General features: G+C 31.1%; 2 protein-coding genes across 3 annotated transcripts in view; one reads left to right on the plus strand and one right to left on the minus strand.

Annotated features, from left to right (window-relative positions):
- Nucleotides 1-16949, minus strand: part of Ntan1 (N-terminal amidohydrolase 1) — a 38300-nt gene extending 21351 nt beyond the window's left edge. The window contains exon 1 of the mRNA XM_067289022.1: nt 16790-16949. The gene's annotated coding sequence lies outside the window, so the exon portion shown is untranslated. The remainder of the gene's footprint in view (nt 1-16789) is intronic.
- Nucleotides 1-20710, plus strand: part of sta (stubarista 40S ribosomal protein SA) — a 69405-nt gene that overhangs the window by 47090 nt on the left and 1605 nt on the right. Inside the window, exon 1 of one of the 2 annotated variants that reach the window (XM_067289077.1) lies at nt 17296-17384. The exons of the other annotated variant lie outside the window; for it this stretch is intronic. The gene's annotated coding sequence lies outside the window, so the exon portion shown is untranslated. Of the gene's footprint in view, nt 1-17295; nt 17385-20710 lie in introns of those variants that run through there. 2 annotated transcript variants of the gene reach the window in all.

Below are 20710 nucleotides of genomic sequence, written 5' to 3' on the forward strand. Positions count from 1 at the left end.
TAATAGTATATTCTAAAATTATTATAAAAATTTTAAGTTGACGATAAGATTTCTTGAGCTTTATGATATTATGGATGTATTTCTTAACCCCTTTCTTTAGATTAGAGTGAATGAACTTCATACTGATAATATTGACATAAGAGCTATATAAAAATAATTTTCAAATAAACAAAAATAAGCATTTATTTTAAAAGTAACATGGTCTTTTAATTCCTGTAAATTGTCACTAAAGAAATTTCAATATTTGTTGCCAGATATACTGATGATGTCATTCCTATTGTTAAAGCAAACAAGATCAAATGTAATTGTATTCTCTCTTCATGGAGTACCAACTCAAACAATGATGGACTTTGAATAAATGCATCAGATATTTATCCATTGCTGGGTTGTGTGCTTATTTATGACAAAATATTGGCAAGTGTTTGAGATATAAAATTTTTATATTGTATTGGAGGAAAGAACATATAGAGAGATGGAGTTGCAATAACTTAAAATCCTATGTATGGATTTCTGTGCAGCATTCCAGAAGTTCAACCATCTCCACACTGGACTTACTAAAACAGTATAACACACCTCGAAAACCTGTGGTTGTCCAGCAACAAAATTCATGGGTAAATGTAAACAAACATTCTCAGGCTCCTTTTTAAAATTAAAAACACGTAGCATTTTAATTTAAATTCAAACATTAGCTTTGATTCACGTTTTGTTTAAAGGAAAGAAGAAAACCTGAAGCAGAGCTCAGGAGCCCAAAAACATTTCTTTGCAATTACCCATGAATTTTGTTGCTGGACAATCCAGGTGTCCAGCAACAAAATTCCTTGAGGTGTGTTATACCATTCCAGAATTTAGAAGTATCAACATTGAAAAACACTTCTGATTTCTTTCAATAAGAACATCTATTTCAGTAATATTTATATCAGTGCATGTGTACTAAATGTATATACACCAGTACTTATGAATCTGCAGTACATCAAATGACCTTGAGTTACATCTGAAATAGGACATGGTCTTCTCGTTAAAAAAGATTCTCCACTTCTGCACTAAGACAAAGTTTTATTAAGGAATTTTTTTTCTAGAATAAATTTTAAAGAAGAAATAACACATCCAATTTCGTATATGTGTATATATATTATATGCAGAATAATGAAAATATAACCTGTGAAGGTTTGATACTCTGCTTATTTCACTGACCATCTGGTCAACATGATTTCAATATCTTTGATTTTATTGTCTTACTGCATGTAAGTGTCTGACGTACACAGTGCTGATGCTCAGTTTCTAAGTTGTTGTTCACAAAACATTTAAGTCAAGTGCAAACTTTCTTCTCATCCAATAGTCTTAATTTTAAATTCAATTATTATTATTATTATAGATACAAAATACAAGATACTAAGATAGTGCTTCCCAAACTTTGTGTTCGTGGACCAGTGTTTTTCATTCCAGTCCTTGACAGAACAGTATTTTTGTGAAATTAAAAATAATTAATATTTTGTAAAATCAAAACCATTTGCACTTTTCCAGCAAATGGATTTAACAAACAAATGTTTTCAGTTTATTTTATAAACCTGACTTGGGTGTCAAACTACAAAATTCTGAAATTCTGAAGTTTCGAACTTTCGACGATGTCACATAAAATTTAAAAAAATGCATTTTATATATTAATGAAAAACCAAGAAAACAAAATATAATATAAACAATAAAAGTAAACCTAATAAAAGTAAAAATACAGTAGACTCCCATATAACGCGCTCCCGTAAAATGCGAATTCGTACAACGCGACGAAAAAATTGCGACTAGTACTCATACAGCGCGATAAACAGTCCTGTATAACATGTAAGATAAATTTAACATTTTCACATAGTCTCTGATTTTTTGTTTAGAAAAGCAAATGTATACACTTACCTGTTGTTTATATATGAATAGTGGAGCTGATAGTTTAAAGAAGTAGCGGTTTATAAAAAAAATAATAATACATACTCATTTAAAAATATAAGAGGAAAATAATTTTATTTAACTTAAAATAAAATTATGCACGTCACTATTTAACATTTATTCACTATCGGAAGTATCAACAAATAAGTTCCAATGATGCTGTTTTGTTAATATTGGTTATACCGTACGCATTTATTGGCAACCGTTACAATTTACAGACTCCTGAATTTGCATAAATTGATCTGTCCCATATAAAGCGATTTCCTACAATGTGGAACGTATCCCCCGCGTTATACGAGAGTCTACTGTAATTATAGAAACAGAGAAAATGCAGTTCAAATGCATTTTTGAAATTTTAGTTTTTAGATTGAATTAGTAGAAAAAAATACAGGGTTCCTACTCAAATTCTTGTTTTGAATTCCCTGACTTTCCCTGACCAACTTTGTCCAAATTCCCTGACCCTCACATTTCTTACGGTGTGGAATATCGACATAATGAAACAGCATTTTATTTACTGTGAACATTGATTGAGTATATCTATCCCTTTTTTTTGCACAGTTGATATGTTTCAAAGACTGCCACATTAAAAAATACAGTACATACTGGTACATCTTGTAGAAAAATGTTTGATAGAATCCAAAACTTCAATGTAATGAAAAAATAAGCAACAAATGAAACATGAGCTTTTTAGTTTATCATTACTTATCATTATTATTTGTATGTAAATCTAGTAAATACAAGATAGCATAAAATCAACAAACGGTATTTGATGTACAGTACAAATTGTACTGTACTGTGCTTAAAATGAACTCTTGACTTAGAAGCATGTAACTTTAAAACCAATCTTTCAACAAAAGAGTAACTTTTTTTTAAACAGCAACATAATTTTAACAAACAGTTAAATTTAAAAATTTTCAAATAAAGCATTTTTTCCCTCAAAAAATTGATCATGTAAAAAAAGAATTAGTTTTCTTTGTCAACCACATTATATACAATCTATTTTTACACAATTTTGAAATAAAGAGGGATAGGTGTAAGTTTACAGTATAGCTTCTCTAACAAATGTATCTAATTTATTGTAAAATCTTTTTATTTTTACAAAATGGACAATCAAAATACAGAGAAACTTCTTAGTATTAATTCTCTTTTTTTCAAAATACAGATAATTAGAAAATAAAAAATTAATTACAATTCACAAAATAGAAGAACTATTAATGTAGTTTTAGTTTTTTCTCCTCAAGTGTATTTATTTTCATTTCAATCTCTTTTTCTTCCTTTTCATGATCTTTTCTTAACATTTTCTTGTGTTGTTTTATATCCTTAAGTTGTTGTGTAAGTTTTCTTTTTTCTTCAGCCCTCAATGCCTGCTGCTTCTGAATATCTTTTTTCTGTTGCAGAGATGCAATATATCGCTGTCTAGATCCTCTGACTGTTAACAACATTTTCTGGTCTATATTTATTTGATCAATACCACCGGCAAAATGGATCCCATCATAAACTAAGCGTTGAGCAACTAAACTTTCTTCCTTAAGATTTTCACTCAACAGTGATTTGTTAACCGAAAAACCACTCTCAACACTTGCATTCCCATGTGAGAAAGAAAGAGAAATTTTGATAATAGACCATAGATCTTGCAGTTGCCTATCATCCTTCATAATTTCACAATAAAATGTGTCCAGACCATCATCATCACTCCTTTCAGATATGAAGTCCTCAAACTTTGTAGAATAGGGTTTTATGGATACTTTATTGCAGAGTATATTATACTGTTCTTTTGCTTTGACAGCACATCTTTCATCAATCCTGTTTGTATCATGTAGAATCTCCAGTAAAGCATTGAAATACAATTTTCCAACATTTGATTGCATTTTAATAATTTCTGGGTCTAAGCTGCTCAAAGCCTTCACACATTTGTACTTGACAGGTCCCTTCTCAATAATCTTTTGTGTCATCACTTTCAGCACTTTTTGACAATCTCTTAGAAAACACAGAATATCTTTATCGCTTACTTTCAATTCTTTTAAAACCTTTTTTGCTCCAAAACCAATATCCAAATTCTTAAGATGTACCAAGTTTTCATTAGCATTTAAATCTATTTTTAGAAACTGCTTGTCGGTGACCCTGTCATTTTTCACAAACTTTCTCATCAGATTCATTAATAATTGAACAACTGCTTTATAAAGATAAGGTGCAAGAGGTTTGTTGCTCTGAAATCGGGTGAGAAAGCTCTCACTTTGTGTACATATTGACCGAAAAAATAAAAGTTTAACTTTAATAAAGGGGTCATTGAGTGCCTGTCTCAAGAATGTAGCCACCTTGCTGTCTTTCAACTTTGTACTGTTGTTTATGTATGTCTTCACAGATTCAATAACTTCTGCTGCACGTTCTAAGCACTCTCCATTCTCCAACCACCTTGTTGAACCAAACTTTTTGGGAAACAATCTGCTTCCACTTATAGCAATGTATTCAGCACGCCGAGTGGGTGAGTCTTTTAGCAAATAGTACAAATTCAGTAGCAGTGGTAACAAATTCCAATCTACTACTTTAAAACCATGGACCATGGTAGCACCATGGACTACATGTAAACCACATGTTCCCATTCTCACAAATGATTTACCAACATTCTGTGTCTCCATGTGATCTTCTAATTTATTCAGAAAACTTATGTTTACATTTGGTCCGTCCATACAGATATGAAGAATTTTTGCAAGATCAAGATGAGTGTCTGAAAGGCCATTGAGAAATGCAGAGAGAAGATCATCTGCTGTACTATGATCCAGGAAGACACTATTTAAATATCTGGTCATAACCTTATCTTTACTCTCATCCCAGTATTTTATCACAAGATCCATTTGAGTTCTTTGAGCAACTTTGTTTAGTGATTCGTCAAAGGAGATAGTAATATTATCACAACTTGTAACAGCATCAATCAATTTTTCTCTGAAATAATGGGCTAGGCCATAATTTATTATATGGGAAGCTTTATCTGGACCCAATTGAAATTGTGTGGCTATAGCACTGTCAGGAAACATTTTTTTGAAAATGTTTTTAATATCAGAGCATGAATTGAGTGACATCTTTTTCTTTACAACTGCCAATGCCCAAGTTATCTCTGCTTTTATTACATCATCTTTTATCACAAAAGGTGTCAATGTGCTGCTAAGAAATGTTGATTTGGTGAGAGACTGTTCATTAATGATCTTAGATCTATCTTCCACAACAGAAGCCGTTTCACACACATTTTGTTGACCATTAGAAGAGTTTGAATTTGTCGGGGTTAAAAACCTTACCAGCGAAGTTTGTTCCGACTTCAATCTTTTTATTTCAACATGACTAGAACTATTTGCATGGGATATTAATGCACGCTTTCCCATATTACTTAACGAGAAAACTTTACAACAAATGCAGCAAAATGCTTTTGTATCATCATCTTTTACAGTTCCTAACCAGGAATTGAATTCTGGATGAATAGCTGGATCTAGCCATTGGAGATTAAACCTCGTTTGTTTCCGTGCCATTATAATTTAAGAATGTAGAAAAACACAAACCTCGAACATTATTATTAAAAGACAGATGAACCAGATCAGATAGCAATGTGTAAGACTTGTTTTGTCACAATACTAAGTACAACATTCAAACGACATCCAATCCGCATCTGCATATATATTAATTAAAAGTAGTGTTGCCAACCAATTCAAAATTCAAATTTACAGCTAGACATTTTTTAATAAAAATACTCAAATCATACTGTTTCCATTAGAACTGTTTGGTTTTTTTAGCTAGATTGTTCATAAATCCACTAAATTAGCTGAATTGGCAACTCATTAAAAGAAAAAAAAATGTTCCGTTGCCGCCATTTTGATTTCGGTTTCGATGTAAAGCCAGAGTTTTAATAATTATTTTTAATAATTTTTATTTATTATTTATTTAATTTTGCATTAAATTTCATCTTTTCATAAAATTTTCTTAATAATTCAGACAAAATTTATTTATTTTAACCCTTAATTACAATTCTTATAATTATTGCAAATCATATCACAAACCATCTTTCTCACTTTTATAGCAAATTTTAATTAAACGAACTAATGTTATAGAATTTAAAAATAAAATAAAATAAATACAGAAATAAACATCAAACGAAATTACAATCATACATTAATAAAATATAGAAGTTCAGCGCATAGAATCGTAACTATAAAATCTCGTTCTTTTGCAACATAACTATAAAAATAGTTTTGGCGTTGTTTCGCACTAAGATACTAAAAAATTAAAATACATTTGATTAATTTTTTAAAAATTTACCAGCTTTTTAAATTTATAATTAATTATAAGCAAGTTAACATTGGTTAAACTATTGGATTATCTAGTTCACTGTTTCTCAACCACTGGTCCGAGATTCTTGATCGGTCCGCAGAGAATTTTTACCACTCTGCGTTAAAAATTTTCTTATTGAAAAAAATAGTGATAATTTAATAAATAAAAATTTTATAATGTATAAATGATGATGATAATTTTACAATTTACTTCTGTAGTAATTCTTTAATATATAGTAAAGTTTTTTGTTAAAACACCACCGGTCCGCAAAATTTTTTTCACAAATTTTATCGGTCCGCGGACCAAAAAAGGTTGAGAAATGCTGATCCAGTTGATTTTCAAAACTATAACTACAGTATATCTATTACAGGTATGATCCCTAAATTTGCCAAAATCAGTGGCTATGTTACCCAACATCATTTCTGTTAAACTAATTATTAAACTATGTATCGAAGTTGCAGATATTAATGGGAGAGGGGGGAAAATATGCTTGCAGTACAGTACTTTCAAGGAAAATTGTAACAACAAATGTAAAAAACTACTAATCAGCGCCAGCATTTTACTGTAAATGTCGGGTAGCTATTTATAATTTTTTTATGTTGTACACTAATGTTTTAAATGTGAAAAACAATTAAATTGCCGGTTTTTACTGATCTATTTAGCTATTTTGAAGTGAATATTCTAATAAATTACGATTTCAAGTTTTAAAAGTTTGTAAACTAATTTTAATTAGTTATTTTTATTCTAATTAACAAATTTATCTTTTTATAATCGCTGAATTATTAAAATTAAAAACTATTACATAATAGTAGTTTATCCTGTTATTAATTCACAACTGTAAAGTTATATGGCTTCAGAACGGTGAAAAAGCCATTTCGGATTCTGGTATATTTTCTTATTAAAGATTGCAGCATTACTTCTTGCCACCTGCAGATGGCTACGCTTGGTCAGCCATATTCAGCAAACGAAATCAACGAGGCAGCTAAGGAGACAAATTCCCTGACTTTTTGACAATTTTCGATAAATTCCCTGACTTTTTGACAATTTTTGACAAATTCCCTGACATTCCATGACTTTTTCCGAAACTAATGAAAATCCCTGACTTTCCAGGTGCGTAGGAACCCTGAAAATAATAATACAATGACAAAGTATGGTTCTAATTATTTTGAAAAAAATGGGTTTGTGGCTGTTTACAAGTAATTCCCGAACCAATTTCCATCCAGTCCACTGTTGGCATTGTGTGTAAATAACAACGAAAAACTAAAGTTATAACATGTTTCAAAAGACCTTTAAAAATGTTTTTAATTAGTTGTATTAATGTAATTTATAAAATTTTTAAGTGAAATCTCATCATGCAGACCACAGTTTGAACAAAATTGTGCTAAGGTATATGGCATGTGCCTTAGTTTGTTGCATTTTAACCATTATAAATATTATTTTATATTATATAACAATTATAATAAATATATTTGTTTTTGAATTAAAAGCAAAGTCTTTTAAATAAATTGATTATGTGAAAAGTTAAAGATATAATTCAACTTACAGAAAAATGTAATTTTATAAAAGATTTACATTTACTATCTTCTTAGTTTCTATCAAATCTGATGCTAACAATAATTAATTTACACAATATGTTTATCCACAAATAGCTCAGAATAAATACGAACAAATAATTTTTAAAGAAATGCTAAAATATGAAAAAATTTAAGACAAACACTTTGTGAAAATTAATTTTTTTTTAAATTTTAACTAATCTTAAATAAGAAAATTCCTTAGTTCACTTAGGTTTTAAATAAACAAACTTATCTATTATCTCTTAGAAATGAATGCAGTATCCATAAATGCTGTTCTGCAATTGCTATATCATTAAACAGTATTGTTTACAATAAAATCTATCATTTGCATAATCTAAATGGCTTCTAAAATACTTGATAAACATCTTTTAAAATAACATATTCTTGCATCATTCTCGACAGAGTCCAAAAGTCGTATTAAAACGAATTTTGAAAATATTGACACAATTTTTTTATCATTACAAAATTTATTCCTTCATTGAAATATTGGCATTAATCTATCATTCTTAATGAGAACGAATGAATAATTTGCTACACGATATTTAAAATGATAATCTTGGCAGTTTGATATCGATAATGCCAATTAAACTATCCTGATGCATAAATTTAATAAATGATAAAATTCTTAAAGTATTAATATTAAAATTTGATTTTTGTTAAAATCTTTTGCTAAATTAAAAGTCGATTGCTATTTAATATGGATTAATTTAATTGTAATTTGTAGAATTTTTCACAGTAATAAGTGTTCTGTTCCATTCATCCGAGAAAGAAAACTTATTGAGAGTAATCACGAATTTTCATTAATTCCTATTTAATATTAAAATCTTAACAACAAAAGAGAGTATTAGTCTTTATTTTAAATATCTTCATTAACGAAGTATTAGGTTGGCCAATGCTATATAAACGACGTAATGGCAATGGATACAGATGATTCTGCTTCTTCCATTTCCACAAATAAGTTTTGCTCAATCTGGTAAAGAAGTTTTGCTTCAAAGATTTAATCAGAATGATCAAAAACTAATATCTTTACTCGAAGAAAGACCCAGATTCGATCGTAAAATAAATTCGAGTATTGCCGCAATTCGTCCCATATACAAGTTCTGATGCTTTCATTAATTAATCTATTATCAGAATAATTTGATGGAAAAATATTAAACCAGATTCTAACTAACAATCTGAATTATTTCCCATTGTGCTTTATATTACTAGTCATGAAAATAAAAATCTGAAATGAAAACTTCCTAAATTCATAAATCAATATTTAGAAATCTAGTCTAACAATTCAATCATTACTGATAAACACAAATGATGATAATATTGAATCAGTTTATATGATATCTCTTGGAAACATTTAATAAGTTTCGAATATTGATAACAAGTTTGTAAAAATTTGGAAAGTATAAATTTAACCAATGTTTCCCTATAGATATATAGAAATTTCTGTTGAATCGAAAGATAAATTAAAATTACACTTTTTGGAAAAGATGTAATCCAAATTCTACATTATTTAACACAGTTGGTAATGCCAAATATTCGACAATACATAATGTAATTCACTCTTAATAGTCTTATTCTTGATAGCCTTAAGAGCATCATGCTTGCTCTTCCATCTCTTGGTTGCCATTCCTATTGACATCTAGTTTACTGCTTTGTGTAAAATGAAGAGTTCGAAAAAGAAAATACAGAAAGATGTGCTGATTCATGTATTATTTACCATATACTACAGTTGAACCCATATCGTAGTAAAAACTTTTTCGAGGGTTCTCTTGGAAAAATTACTGCAGCACGTATAGAACACTCCTAAGCGTTGTGTGTAGGAATTTAACAACACCTGGCATCTATTTAGCAGTTTTAACTAAATAGCTGTCATTTATAGGAGACCTGGCATCAATTGGAAGTTTTATGGTAATAATTTAAGAGGGGGAAAGCTCTAGGGATGGTCAAGAAACCCCACAGTATTTCTTCTAGGGTGTCAAAGAATATTCATGCCAAATTTGGTGCAGATACATTGAATGGTATAGAACCCTTTGCCTAATAAAGACATATTTTGACTTTTATATATAATAAAAATGACACAAAAATATCTGAAATTCGTCTAAATTTAATATCCAAAAATATGAATTTAATAAACAACTAAAATGTAGTAGATTTTACTATTCTGAATTTGTGATGATACTACGGTTACTTTACTTTTACATTCTCAGAAGTATAAGCAATAAAGCTAAGATAAACTAAAACAATACAAATTGTTACACATACTTTGGTGTTGGTAGCATAAACAATAACTTCAAACGTACTGTTGATGACAGTATGCTTAAAGTTATTGTAAAACAGTTTGAAGTTAAAGTTAGTGAGATTATAGAGATGTGGCTGCCTTTGTGCTGTTGTCCTAACTGATTTCATAAAGACACACAACTTCATTCAAATGATCAAATGAAATCACTCAAAATATACTGATTGGGATGTAAATATAAAAATAAAGAAATAAGAGACAACAGGACAATGTAGAAAAATTGGACAGCTGGTCACCCTACCCATACAGAGCCCTTCAAACTTTGCAATAGCATAGGCTAACTTGTAATCTGGAAATAAATAATGGGAGGGCTGAGGATTTTCTCAGAGGAACCAGAAAATATTTTTGTATTTTACAAGCACAGAATAAAGCAATAAAGCAACAAAATATTTAAATTGTTGAGGGTCATATTGCACCAGGCTATCTTATGGAGACAAGTAGGGTTTCTCATTTCCCGGTCTTTTGCTTGTCCCGGAATTCCGGGATAAAAGTGAACTGTTTCCCGGGATGCCAGGAAATCCCAGGACAAAATTAATTATTTTTAAGATATACAAAATGTCATGAAATCAAATGATTTAATTATTTTTCGTTTTTTAAAGTAATTTAATACGTTCTGCATCCTCCAAAATCATATTAATAATGCTGTATAAGATATGTATTAAAAATTACCTTTGAATTACGTAGAAATTTTCACAAATAGAAAAAATTTATTAAAGTTTGCTGGAAACTGCATACAGCAACGACAAAAATGCCTTTGAATTGAGTTGAAAATTAAAAAAAAATGAACTTAGATCAAACTTCTAACTTAGAAGGTAATTTTTGATTTTTTAAATAAAATATAATACAAAATATTGTAAATTTTTATAAGATTTTAAAAAGCAAAGATGGTCAATACTCTGATCACTCAATCTGATTCTTATTTTAGTAATGAAAAGTCTTGCTACCGAGAATGCCTTTACCGATTCAATTGATGTGATTGGAATCGTGTTTAATGCATTTAAGAGAAGACAAATATTATGTGTTTTCATCTGTATCCTGAAAGATTTCTAGTTCGTTTTCGAAATTGTAGTACTTCTTTTGTTCTCTAGTATTCTTGATTTGTCTACCTTCGGCTGCATTAATAGAAAGATCATAGCCCAATAATTCGGCAGTTTGTTTGTCTTTAATAATCAGGTTATGAAGAAAAACTTCATACTTGCAGACTTCGTACTTGTTTGTACCCTTGCCCAATTTGCACAACTTGGCATTATGCAGTTATTGAAGCTACTAAGCATGGTTAAAAATTAATTTAGCATAAGCACACTTATTCCAGATATTACTGGTAAAGAATTTTGAGAGTTCTGCCACAAATAAGCTACATATTGATTATTGACCATTTGTGACCTGCTATAATGAACAAAAGTTAAAAAAAACTAAAAAGTAGTTTTAAAATTAATAAATACAAATGTATTCTGACAGTTTATGAGTTAATGATACTTTCTATTTGCAAAATTTCCTCAACCTTAACATAAAATAAGAAAAAAGTGAATTTTTAAAAAATTTGCGGGATTTTCCGGAGATAAGAAAAATTTCCCGGGTTAAAAAAATGACCGGGATCTCGGAATCCCATTTGAGAAACCCTAGAGACAAGCATTCAAGATCATAGTAACTTGCCTCTTTACATCATGAATAACTGTCAAACATCCTTGATGTCAAGACTACCTCTTTGTAGCAATCATATAAGACCTCCATAACATCAGGTCACCAAAAATTGCACCAACAATTGCATACATCAAGGCAGAAATTGCTGCCTTGTGTATGCAATTGTGTGACAATAAAAGAAAAACTGTGTTTAACTACAGGTATAAGGTGGTGATTTTCTACAGCGATTTTTTAAGGGTCCGTGATAAAAGTTCAATTGAAAAAATTTTCTGCTTAACAGTCAGAGGGATAGCACATACCATGATGATATCATAGAAGCACAGTTAAGTAAGTCAAATTTGGTTAACAATGCTTGCCAGAAAACAAGAGTAGGAACAGAAAATAGCTGAAAATGTTTGTAAATTAAAGTATTTTGCTGTAATTGAAGAAGGTATATTTCTTTCTTGTGAAACTGCTATGTTTATATGCCTACATTGCAGACTGATAGAACATGTTATCACAAATTACATGAAGATAACATCACTAACTTCTACCAAATTCACATCTTTTTTTACATTATCAGATAGTAAGATGATATGTCTTATTTTAGTCTTTTAATGGGACAATGTAGCATATGATTTAATAAGCATTTATGAAGATCATTATAATATAATGTAAATTATCTGAGCATTAGTTTGATGTTTATTTTAAAGAAAGATAGTATTTACAAACAATAAAAAGTATCCAGAAATCTTACATTATCTGTAACAAATTGTTTTATAAATATTTACTGAACTCTACTATATATCTCAAGTATAATTTAAACTTTAAACAATTTAAGCACAGAAAATTTATAAAATTTTTGCAATATAGGTTTCCCTTGCTTAATGTAGTTTTACTTAACACGGAATTGATTAACATGCAAAATTAACTGTAGCAATCCCTTTACATATGTGGCAGATGTTTTAATTTATGCTGCTTTACCAGCTTTTAACCATTATAATTATTATTTATACTACAATAAATGATATTTATAATAAAATATATATTACGATATACTACAAATAATAAATATATTTGTTTTCACATTAAAAGCAGTCTTTTAAATAAATTGATTATATAAAAAGTTAAAGATATAATTCAACTTACAAAAAAAATGTAATTTTATAAAAAATTTCCATTTATTATATATCCACTTCTTAGTTTCTATCAAATCCGATGTTAACAATTAATTAATTTACATGATAGGTTTACATGACAAATAGCTCAGAAAAATTATGGACAAATAATTTTTAAAGAAATGCTAAAATATGAAAAAATTTAAGATGAATAATATTTTGTAAAAATTAATTTTTTTTTAAATTTTAACTAATCTTAAATAAGAAAACATAGATATCGTATTTTTGATTAGTACACTTTTGATATATGCAATAGGATTGAAGGATTAATTAACCATGTTAATCAAGCAATACCTGTATTCTAATTATCTTATTTTAAATCATCTTTTTAATCTCAAAGAAAAAATTAACCTAGTTGTTATTACTTAGAAAAAAATAATAATTATCAAATAATTGCATAAAAATCTCGAACTGGAACATTAATATTTGTAATATTTTTTGCCAATTAAAAAAGCAATGGCAATTTGTTTTTATTTCATTGCTTAAGATGAGAATAATCTTGAAACTTATCTATCATAACATGTTTATTTTACTACTTAACATTGATAAAATCAAACAACACATTAAGCTAACATGAAATAGGTATAGAGATTCTATTATGGCTTTAGTGTGTTTTTTGACCTCTGTTTTATTTCAGTTACGTCACCAAGATGATAAGCAGATATTCTGAAACAAATGTGCAGAGTATTGTTAGTTTTGTAAATACAGCAATTTCACAGGTTTTTCTAACTTTAGTTAAAATCACACAACTTCTGGTCCAGACAGGAAATTTGTATACAGTTGATCAGGGCCTCCGACCCTAAGTTTTCCATATTTGGTCTTAATTTTCATCTATATAACACTGTTCTTGATATTAACAAAGGATGGATGAACAGATGGATGACAGTGGGAATTTATAGGTCTGCAATTTGAAAGCTGTAGTTCAATTAGGCAAATATTTAAAGTTAATGTGTATTATCTAATCAAACACAACAGCAAAATTTTTATTTTTATTTCATAAAAGAATATGAAATAAATTCTAATTATAGAACTTATTTCATATTCTTATAATTAATCCTTCTTTTTCTTTTTTTCCTCTCTCTCTAACGATGCAAGAGATACGACTCCATGGATATAAACATAAGAAAGAAACTCAAAAGTGATTAAAGAGTTGGGATATTTATTGGAATTAGGCACTGATATATCTTTAGGATAGGGACTAATATAATGCTTTAGGGTAAATTATTTTTTAACAAAAATTTATAACCCTACATCATACAACAAATTCCACACAGTAATACCTGATACCAATCAAATTACGAGCTTAATACATAAAATAAATCGCACTACCGACACCAATAACCAGCAAAATGAAAAATTTTTATTGTAAGTGATGTTTTCTTCCACATATAACAGATATAACAGACATTGTCTGGTTTAACTGATAGAACTTATATGAAAGTACAAAAAAATTAAAATCTTAGAACAGAACGTTTTTTAAATTACCGATCGAGTGCACAAAGTTGTGACTGTCATATATATCGCTTCATTGAATTAGGCCATCATAAACAGTTACTCTCCAGGCTGACAAAATAGTCTGTCTCCCTTACGTTAACTGCCATCCCTCTCCTAAAGGCTTTCTACCATACAAAGATTTCTACCATTTCTAGATGTTTCAGGTGAGACAGTTATGTCAAATGAAGATTTTTCTGTTAGTTACAGTAAAAATTTTCATTTTGCTAATTATTGGTGTTGGTGGTGTGATTTATTTTCTATTAAAAGATGCCAGCCCAGATGTGTTATCAGTCCACGTACAATAAAACAATAATTGCATACTCAGCATTGTTGATTTAATCACTATAAATGTAATAAAAGAACATGAAAAATTTTGTTCCTTATTAGGAAAACAGTTTTTCTTCACATATCTTCAGAAGTTTTCACTGAAATATTAAAAAAAAAAGTGCAGTAGAAAATTCAGCATTCAGATTCTACACATCATTAATAATTATATTCAAATACTATTTTTTTTTAAAATATTTATTATGTTATTTATAATATCAAAACTTTTAAATGAAGAACATTTGACAATTGCTTTTCTATTTTTAGCAGGGGAAAGAAATTTCTTCCTAGCTTGTTTTTATTTTTTAGAATTTTTACTGTAATACAAATATAGAGTTAGCATAAATAATTGTAGCTTCAAGAAATAATAATATAAATTTTTGGATTGTGTTTGTCTAAAAACTGAAAATATATATTCAAATGCCAATATTCATTTTTGTAATGTTGTTTGAAGTAAACTTTTCTAAAATCAACAGAAATGATCAATAATCCAATCCAAACACAAGCAAATAATGAATTTGTAACATAAAAACTATGATAAATTACAAATTTCTGCAAAGCTTGGTACAATTTTGATATTTTTAACAATAAAATACAGTCAAAGTCTGACTAAATAAAGGCCTGAAACATTTCTCCATTAATGAAAAATTTGGTTTCCTTAAGTAGCTATATTTTATTCACATAAATATGAAGAATTATTCATCCATACCAATCAACATTAGCATATAAAGAATAACTTCACAAACTCAAGTTTTAATTAATGCATCAGCTTTCGTAAAAATCAAAACCACAATTTAGTAAGCTACACCAACTCGTCCTTTACTCCAAGCACGACCATTAAGTAGGCATCAACGCAACTAGCAACCAATCCCCACATTCTGGCAATCTGCTGCATCATCCAGTTATAAGAAGGCATTTTTATTTAATGCCGAATGATCTGCCATAACAAAATATCTTTAATTAATGCCAAACAATCTACTGTGTTATCAGGCTATGAATATAACAAGATTTTGTTAATTCCAAACGATTGACTGCATTATCTGCTACACTAAGGCTTTTTTTAATTAAAGCAAAATGATCTGCATTATCTGGCTATAAGGTACCTTAATTAATGCCAAATGATCTGCCGCATTATCCGGCTACAATAAAGCTTTTTAATTAATGCCGAAGATCAGCTGCATCATTCAGGCTTTTTTAACCAACGCCGAACAATCTGTCGCATCATCCGGCCATAACAGCAATTCCCAAACTTTTTCTGAGCCACCGCATCTCGGTTCCATAAACTTATGCCTGACACCCCCATCCATTTTCCTTTGTGTCAGAAAAACTTTTCTACAACCCTCACACTTTGAATCCTTGCCCTAGATTAGTCTCCACATCTAGAAACCATTAACGTAATGTTTCTTTTCACCCATTCTAACGAAGGAAAGATAAGGTCGAAACCTCAATTTGCAGTCGCCAATTATTTCTGCATCTGGTACTCCAGACATCTTTTTGCTGTTCCTCAGAGCAGAGCAGTAGCACCCGCTTTGATTTTAACAACTGCCAGACGATCTGCCACATCATTAAAACCTAACGACACGTCCGTTTGTTCGACACCAACCGATGCCAGTAGAGAAACGCCGAAGGTGGTCAGATGCCGCTGCCTTCACGTGCCGCATCCAACCACCCTGCAAATGGTGCATGTGCCCCGTCGGCTCCCGCAGAAACCCTGGCGAGACCGCATCTTTCACCCGAATGACAATCAGTTAGAGTCTGAGAGTGCAAAGTGCACACTCACCGACATGACACCAACAAAGCACGGATCCAGTAGGATACACAAACTGGTCAAACCAGACATTTTATATAATCCAAGGCTACCATTTTCTTACCTGCAAACGGTAATCTTCGAAAAACACGACAGGCAAGACGTAGACGGAGAGAGAAAAAAAAAACAAAAAAAATATACAAGAAAAAAGGTTACATCATCGACAAGTAACAAATATTTATAGTTGGTCCACAACACTTTATAAACAAATTATAACTAAATTAAATAGAAATTAAACGGGACAAAACCTTACTTGGCAGGTGCATGTCGACCCGCTGCCTTCGATTCTTATTCTATATTTCGAAACCTTTTTTTCTGTAATATATAAAAGGAAATTATTATTTCCTCGTCTGGACTTATTAGGCTTACGTCCCCTCACCGAATCTAAACATTTATCTAACCGCTTTATCAATCACCCTCTCGACCGCTCGTTTGAAGTGGCCAAAGTGAAATTAAAACGTTAAATCTCGTTTAAATTTTAGCGAAATTTATTAAATTAACGCTTTCGTTATTGAAATTAATCGTTTATTTTAAATGTGGTGTTTTTTAAGGCGATTTAAGGTATAAATCACGACGTTATCGCTTTTGCAATTACGTTGGTGAACGACGTACGAACGAGCGATTGATTTTTTTATTTATTATTTTTATTAAAGTTTTTTTTAAATTTTTTATTTGGTTTTGATGTTTATTATTTTAAATTTTGCGTATTTTTGTATTAATAGTTTATAATTTTAACGATTTTATCCGTTTTAAGTTATTTTTCCTCGTGCCACGAATAGTTAATCTCGTTCACGTTGTCTACCGTCCATTTTCTGGGAGGCGAACCTTCTTGCGGCATCTTGTTTATCGTAAGTTTATGATTTGAAACTTTGGAGTGATTTAATGCGTTATTTTCGGACAAATTATGAATTTTTTTCTTATTAATATTACTTTTTCTGTGATTTCAGATTGTAAATATAATATAAATTCTTAAAAATGTCTGAAAAACGACAAAATTCACCATACGTACATTAAGCCTAACGTCCACGTGGTCGCTTTTGTCCTATAAAATTTATAACTTAATGTTACCTTATGCGAAATGCTAAAAGAAACTTTGCGTTTAAAATGAAAATCTTCAAACTATTCTTACTGTTTGAGGAGAATAATTAATTAAAATATTTATTATTATAGTCTTTGTACATTTTTATGAATTTGTTAAAATATAATCAGGGTCAGCCCAAGAGTTTTTTGGTGCCCTCCCCTTTTACTGTTAGGAACCCACTGTGCAGGTTTGTCCAATCTCCACGACAAGCAGTTGGACAGTAGGGAATGGATCCCGACATATCCAGAACAAACTACTTGTGAAAATTTCCTGGAGATGCCCGGATTTGATTTGGGGGTCATATTGAGTAGTAATGCTCCATTCGCACTGCCAACAACAATGACAAAAACCGATGCTTCTATCATTTGTCTTTGTAAAATGTTCACACTAGTTGTTATTGTTGCTCTTTCGTTGTTTGAAAGTTAGCCGATATTCAACATTTGTCATTGTCGTAACGGTATTGGCCAATCAAATTGAACTTGCCACAGTTTGAACAGAACAGAGAGCTCAATTCAAGCTCTGAATGAGACATTGGGATCTTATCAGAGCTGTAGAGCATACCTATAAGAGCAAAAAACTCATAGGAATCATATCTCTACAAGCAACCCTTTGCAAGATACAATCCCCAAAATCGGGTCGTGTAAGATTGTATCTTGCTCCGCTGTGATTATTGTGTTTAACTGTTTAGTTCACATGACTATGCCGACTTTGAGTAGCCCACTTGATGATATATAGTTTTAGGGGATGTGGGGCTCACCCCACTTGGGTGCTGAGATGCAAGCAATAGTGGGCATCGAAGCACATGACTACAGCCTCATATAAGAAACTATAAGTAATTTGCCTCTGCCCTGCCTAATGGCACTACAGATTACAAAGAGACTATGTCTTAATCATAGGCTTGGTCTGATAGCCAGCTACTGGGTCTAGACTCTTTGGTTAATGTTACCTTAGGTAGCCAAGATGGCGGCTCGTCTCTAATTCCAGCAAGGAAACAGTGGGACACACATTCTAACCTAACCTAACCTATTCTAATAAATTACTATAATCATTACCAACAAAATTATTAGAATAGGTTAGGTTAGGTTAGAATGTGTGTCCCACTGTTTCCTTGCTGGAATTAGAGGCGAGCCGCCATCTTGGCTACCTAAGGTAACATTAACCGACTCTTTTAAGTTGAACCTGAGATTAATGCTTGGGCTCTGGTTCCGGTTCAACCCAAAAGGGACCACCAATCTTCATCACCTTCCTTTCTCTCAAGTCCAACCCTATTACTTGGACATATGTTTTATTGGTGCAGCCTGTACTGCACATGAAGTTCTCTACCAATGAGAGACTTGCTCACAATGACGGTCAGTGGGGTCCCTTCTAGAAAAGGGGCCCTGCCTAGTGCATCCACTGAGCTCATAGGTTGAAGAGACCTATTACCTTTTCCATCAAATCCTTTAGTTTCTTTAAGTTTCCTTTACTAGCTGCTAGTGTTCGAAGTACTTGTTCAGAAGGCTTAGACCAGTCAACCTGATCAGCCCCTCGGCAGAATCCTCAGTAAGGGGACAGTCAAGTATGTAGTGCCTCGCGTCACTGCAAGGATACCCACGGGAGCAGCTACCGTCTCCTTGTCCAAACTTGGGCTTGAAATGGGGAAACCTCCCGTGTCAGGTCAGTATCTGCATCGCAAGCCAGTTACAACACACTGGAGTTCAGGCACGAAGGCATAGGTTGACCTACCTACTGTACTTTGAGTCCAGTGCTCTTGCCAGTATGTAGTCGAGGATTCCACCACCCTCATTACAAATGGGCCCCCCGCCTTGGCCAGTTGGTCAGCATGCTCATTGCCCAGGATCCCAATGTAGCCTTGGACCCACCTTAGTGCAACGTGTCATGCATGCCTCACCTCCAGTACTCTACCTCTGATATCCTCTACCAACTTGTCCCTGTGGTACCCGTGCACGACTATATTCAGAGTCTAGCGGGCCTTGATGACAACGTGAGGCATGGAGAATAGGCAGTATACTGATACATATTAAAAACTGACTTTTGCAGGTAAATATCTTGCAAAGGGTTGCATGCACAGGTATGGTTCCTTTGACTTTTCTGCTCGTACAAGGGGAGTAGAAAATTCCCTCATTTGGAGCTTGAATCTTACCAAATGGAGGAACTGCTAATATTGTGTTGAAGAAAGAGGCCTATGAAGCTTAATAAATTGTTGAAAGTATTTGGAGAAGTATGAAAATAATTTTAAAGTAAGTTGTAATTCCTGGACCAAAGCATGGATATGGTCTTGGTTTTTTTTTCCTCAATATGAATGAATGGCTGATTCACCATTGACATTTTGATATTTTCCTTAACAAAAGTGATAAATTCTGCTGCTGATGTCTAAAAATTAACATTTTATTCTGCATATACAATTTTACAACAAGTCTGGTCTAAAAGTGCAGAAAGCCATGGAATAATGCTAAGCCTAATGTAAATTGTACATAATACAAAAATTCAATGATTGCCAAAGCGTTCATATTGTAAATGCTTTGGCAATCATTGAATGTGATGGAAAACACACTGTCGTCATTTAGGATCTGTGGCAAGCTGATGCCTTTACTCATCCATCCATCCATTCATGTTTAATTATTAACTCAAGATATTTAATACCTAGAAAAAAGTTCTTTATCACATATTAAATAAGATAAAATTTTATCTAGTTTGTCTTGTAGAAGGTGCAGTATTAATAGGAAATATATTTGTACAGAATTCCATCCTAATTAAATGAGTTAAATCTGTTGGATCTTCCAAATTGATAGCTGAGCAGCTAGGGTGGGAGAATACATTTTCATTGGATTCAAATATTTACAATGATGATTAATCTCCCAAGATTGTGATAAAATATTTGATTGACAGTTTAAACTTTTTAATTAAAATGGCTGACAGTAATTTTTCCAAAAAAAAATAAATCAAAAAAGACAATTCAGTTTCTTCAAATTTAAACTTATTTTAAGAACCGATATTTGTACTGACATATGCAACATAATATGGCAGTAACAAACAAAATTAAATATTTAACCATTAATGTACTCTCTATTTAACACTAAATGTATTTTATTT

Source organism: Centruroides vittatus, unplaced genomic scaffold, assembly GCF_030686945.1.
Source record: "Centruroides vittatus isolate TY-2023 unplaced genomic scaffold, ASM3068694v2 contig_1322, whole genome shotgun sequence".
In the NCBI taxonomy this organism is placed as follows: Eukaryota; Metazoa; Arthropoda; class Arachnida; order Scorpiones; family Buthidae; genus Centruroides; species Centruroides vittatus.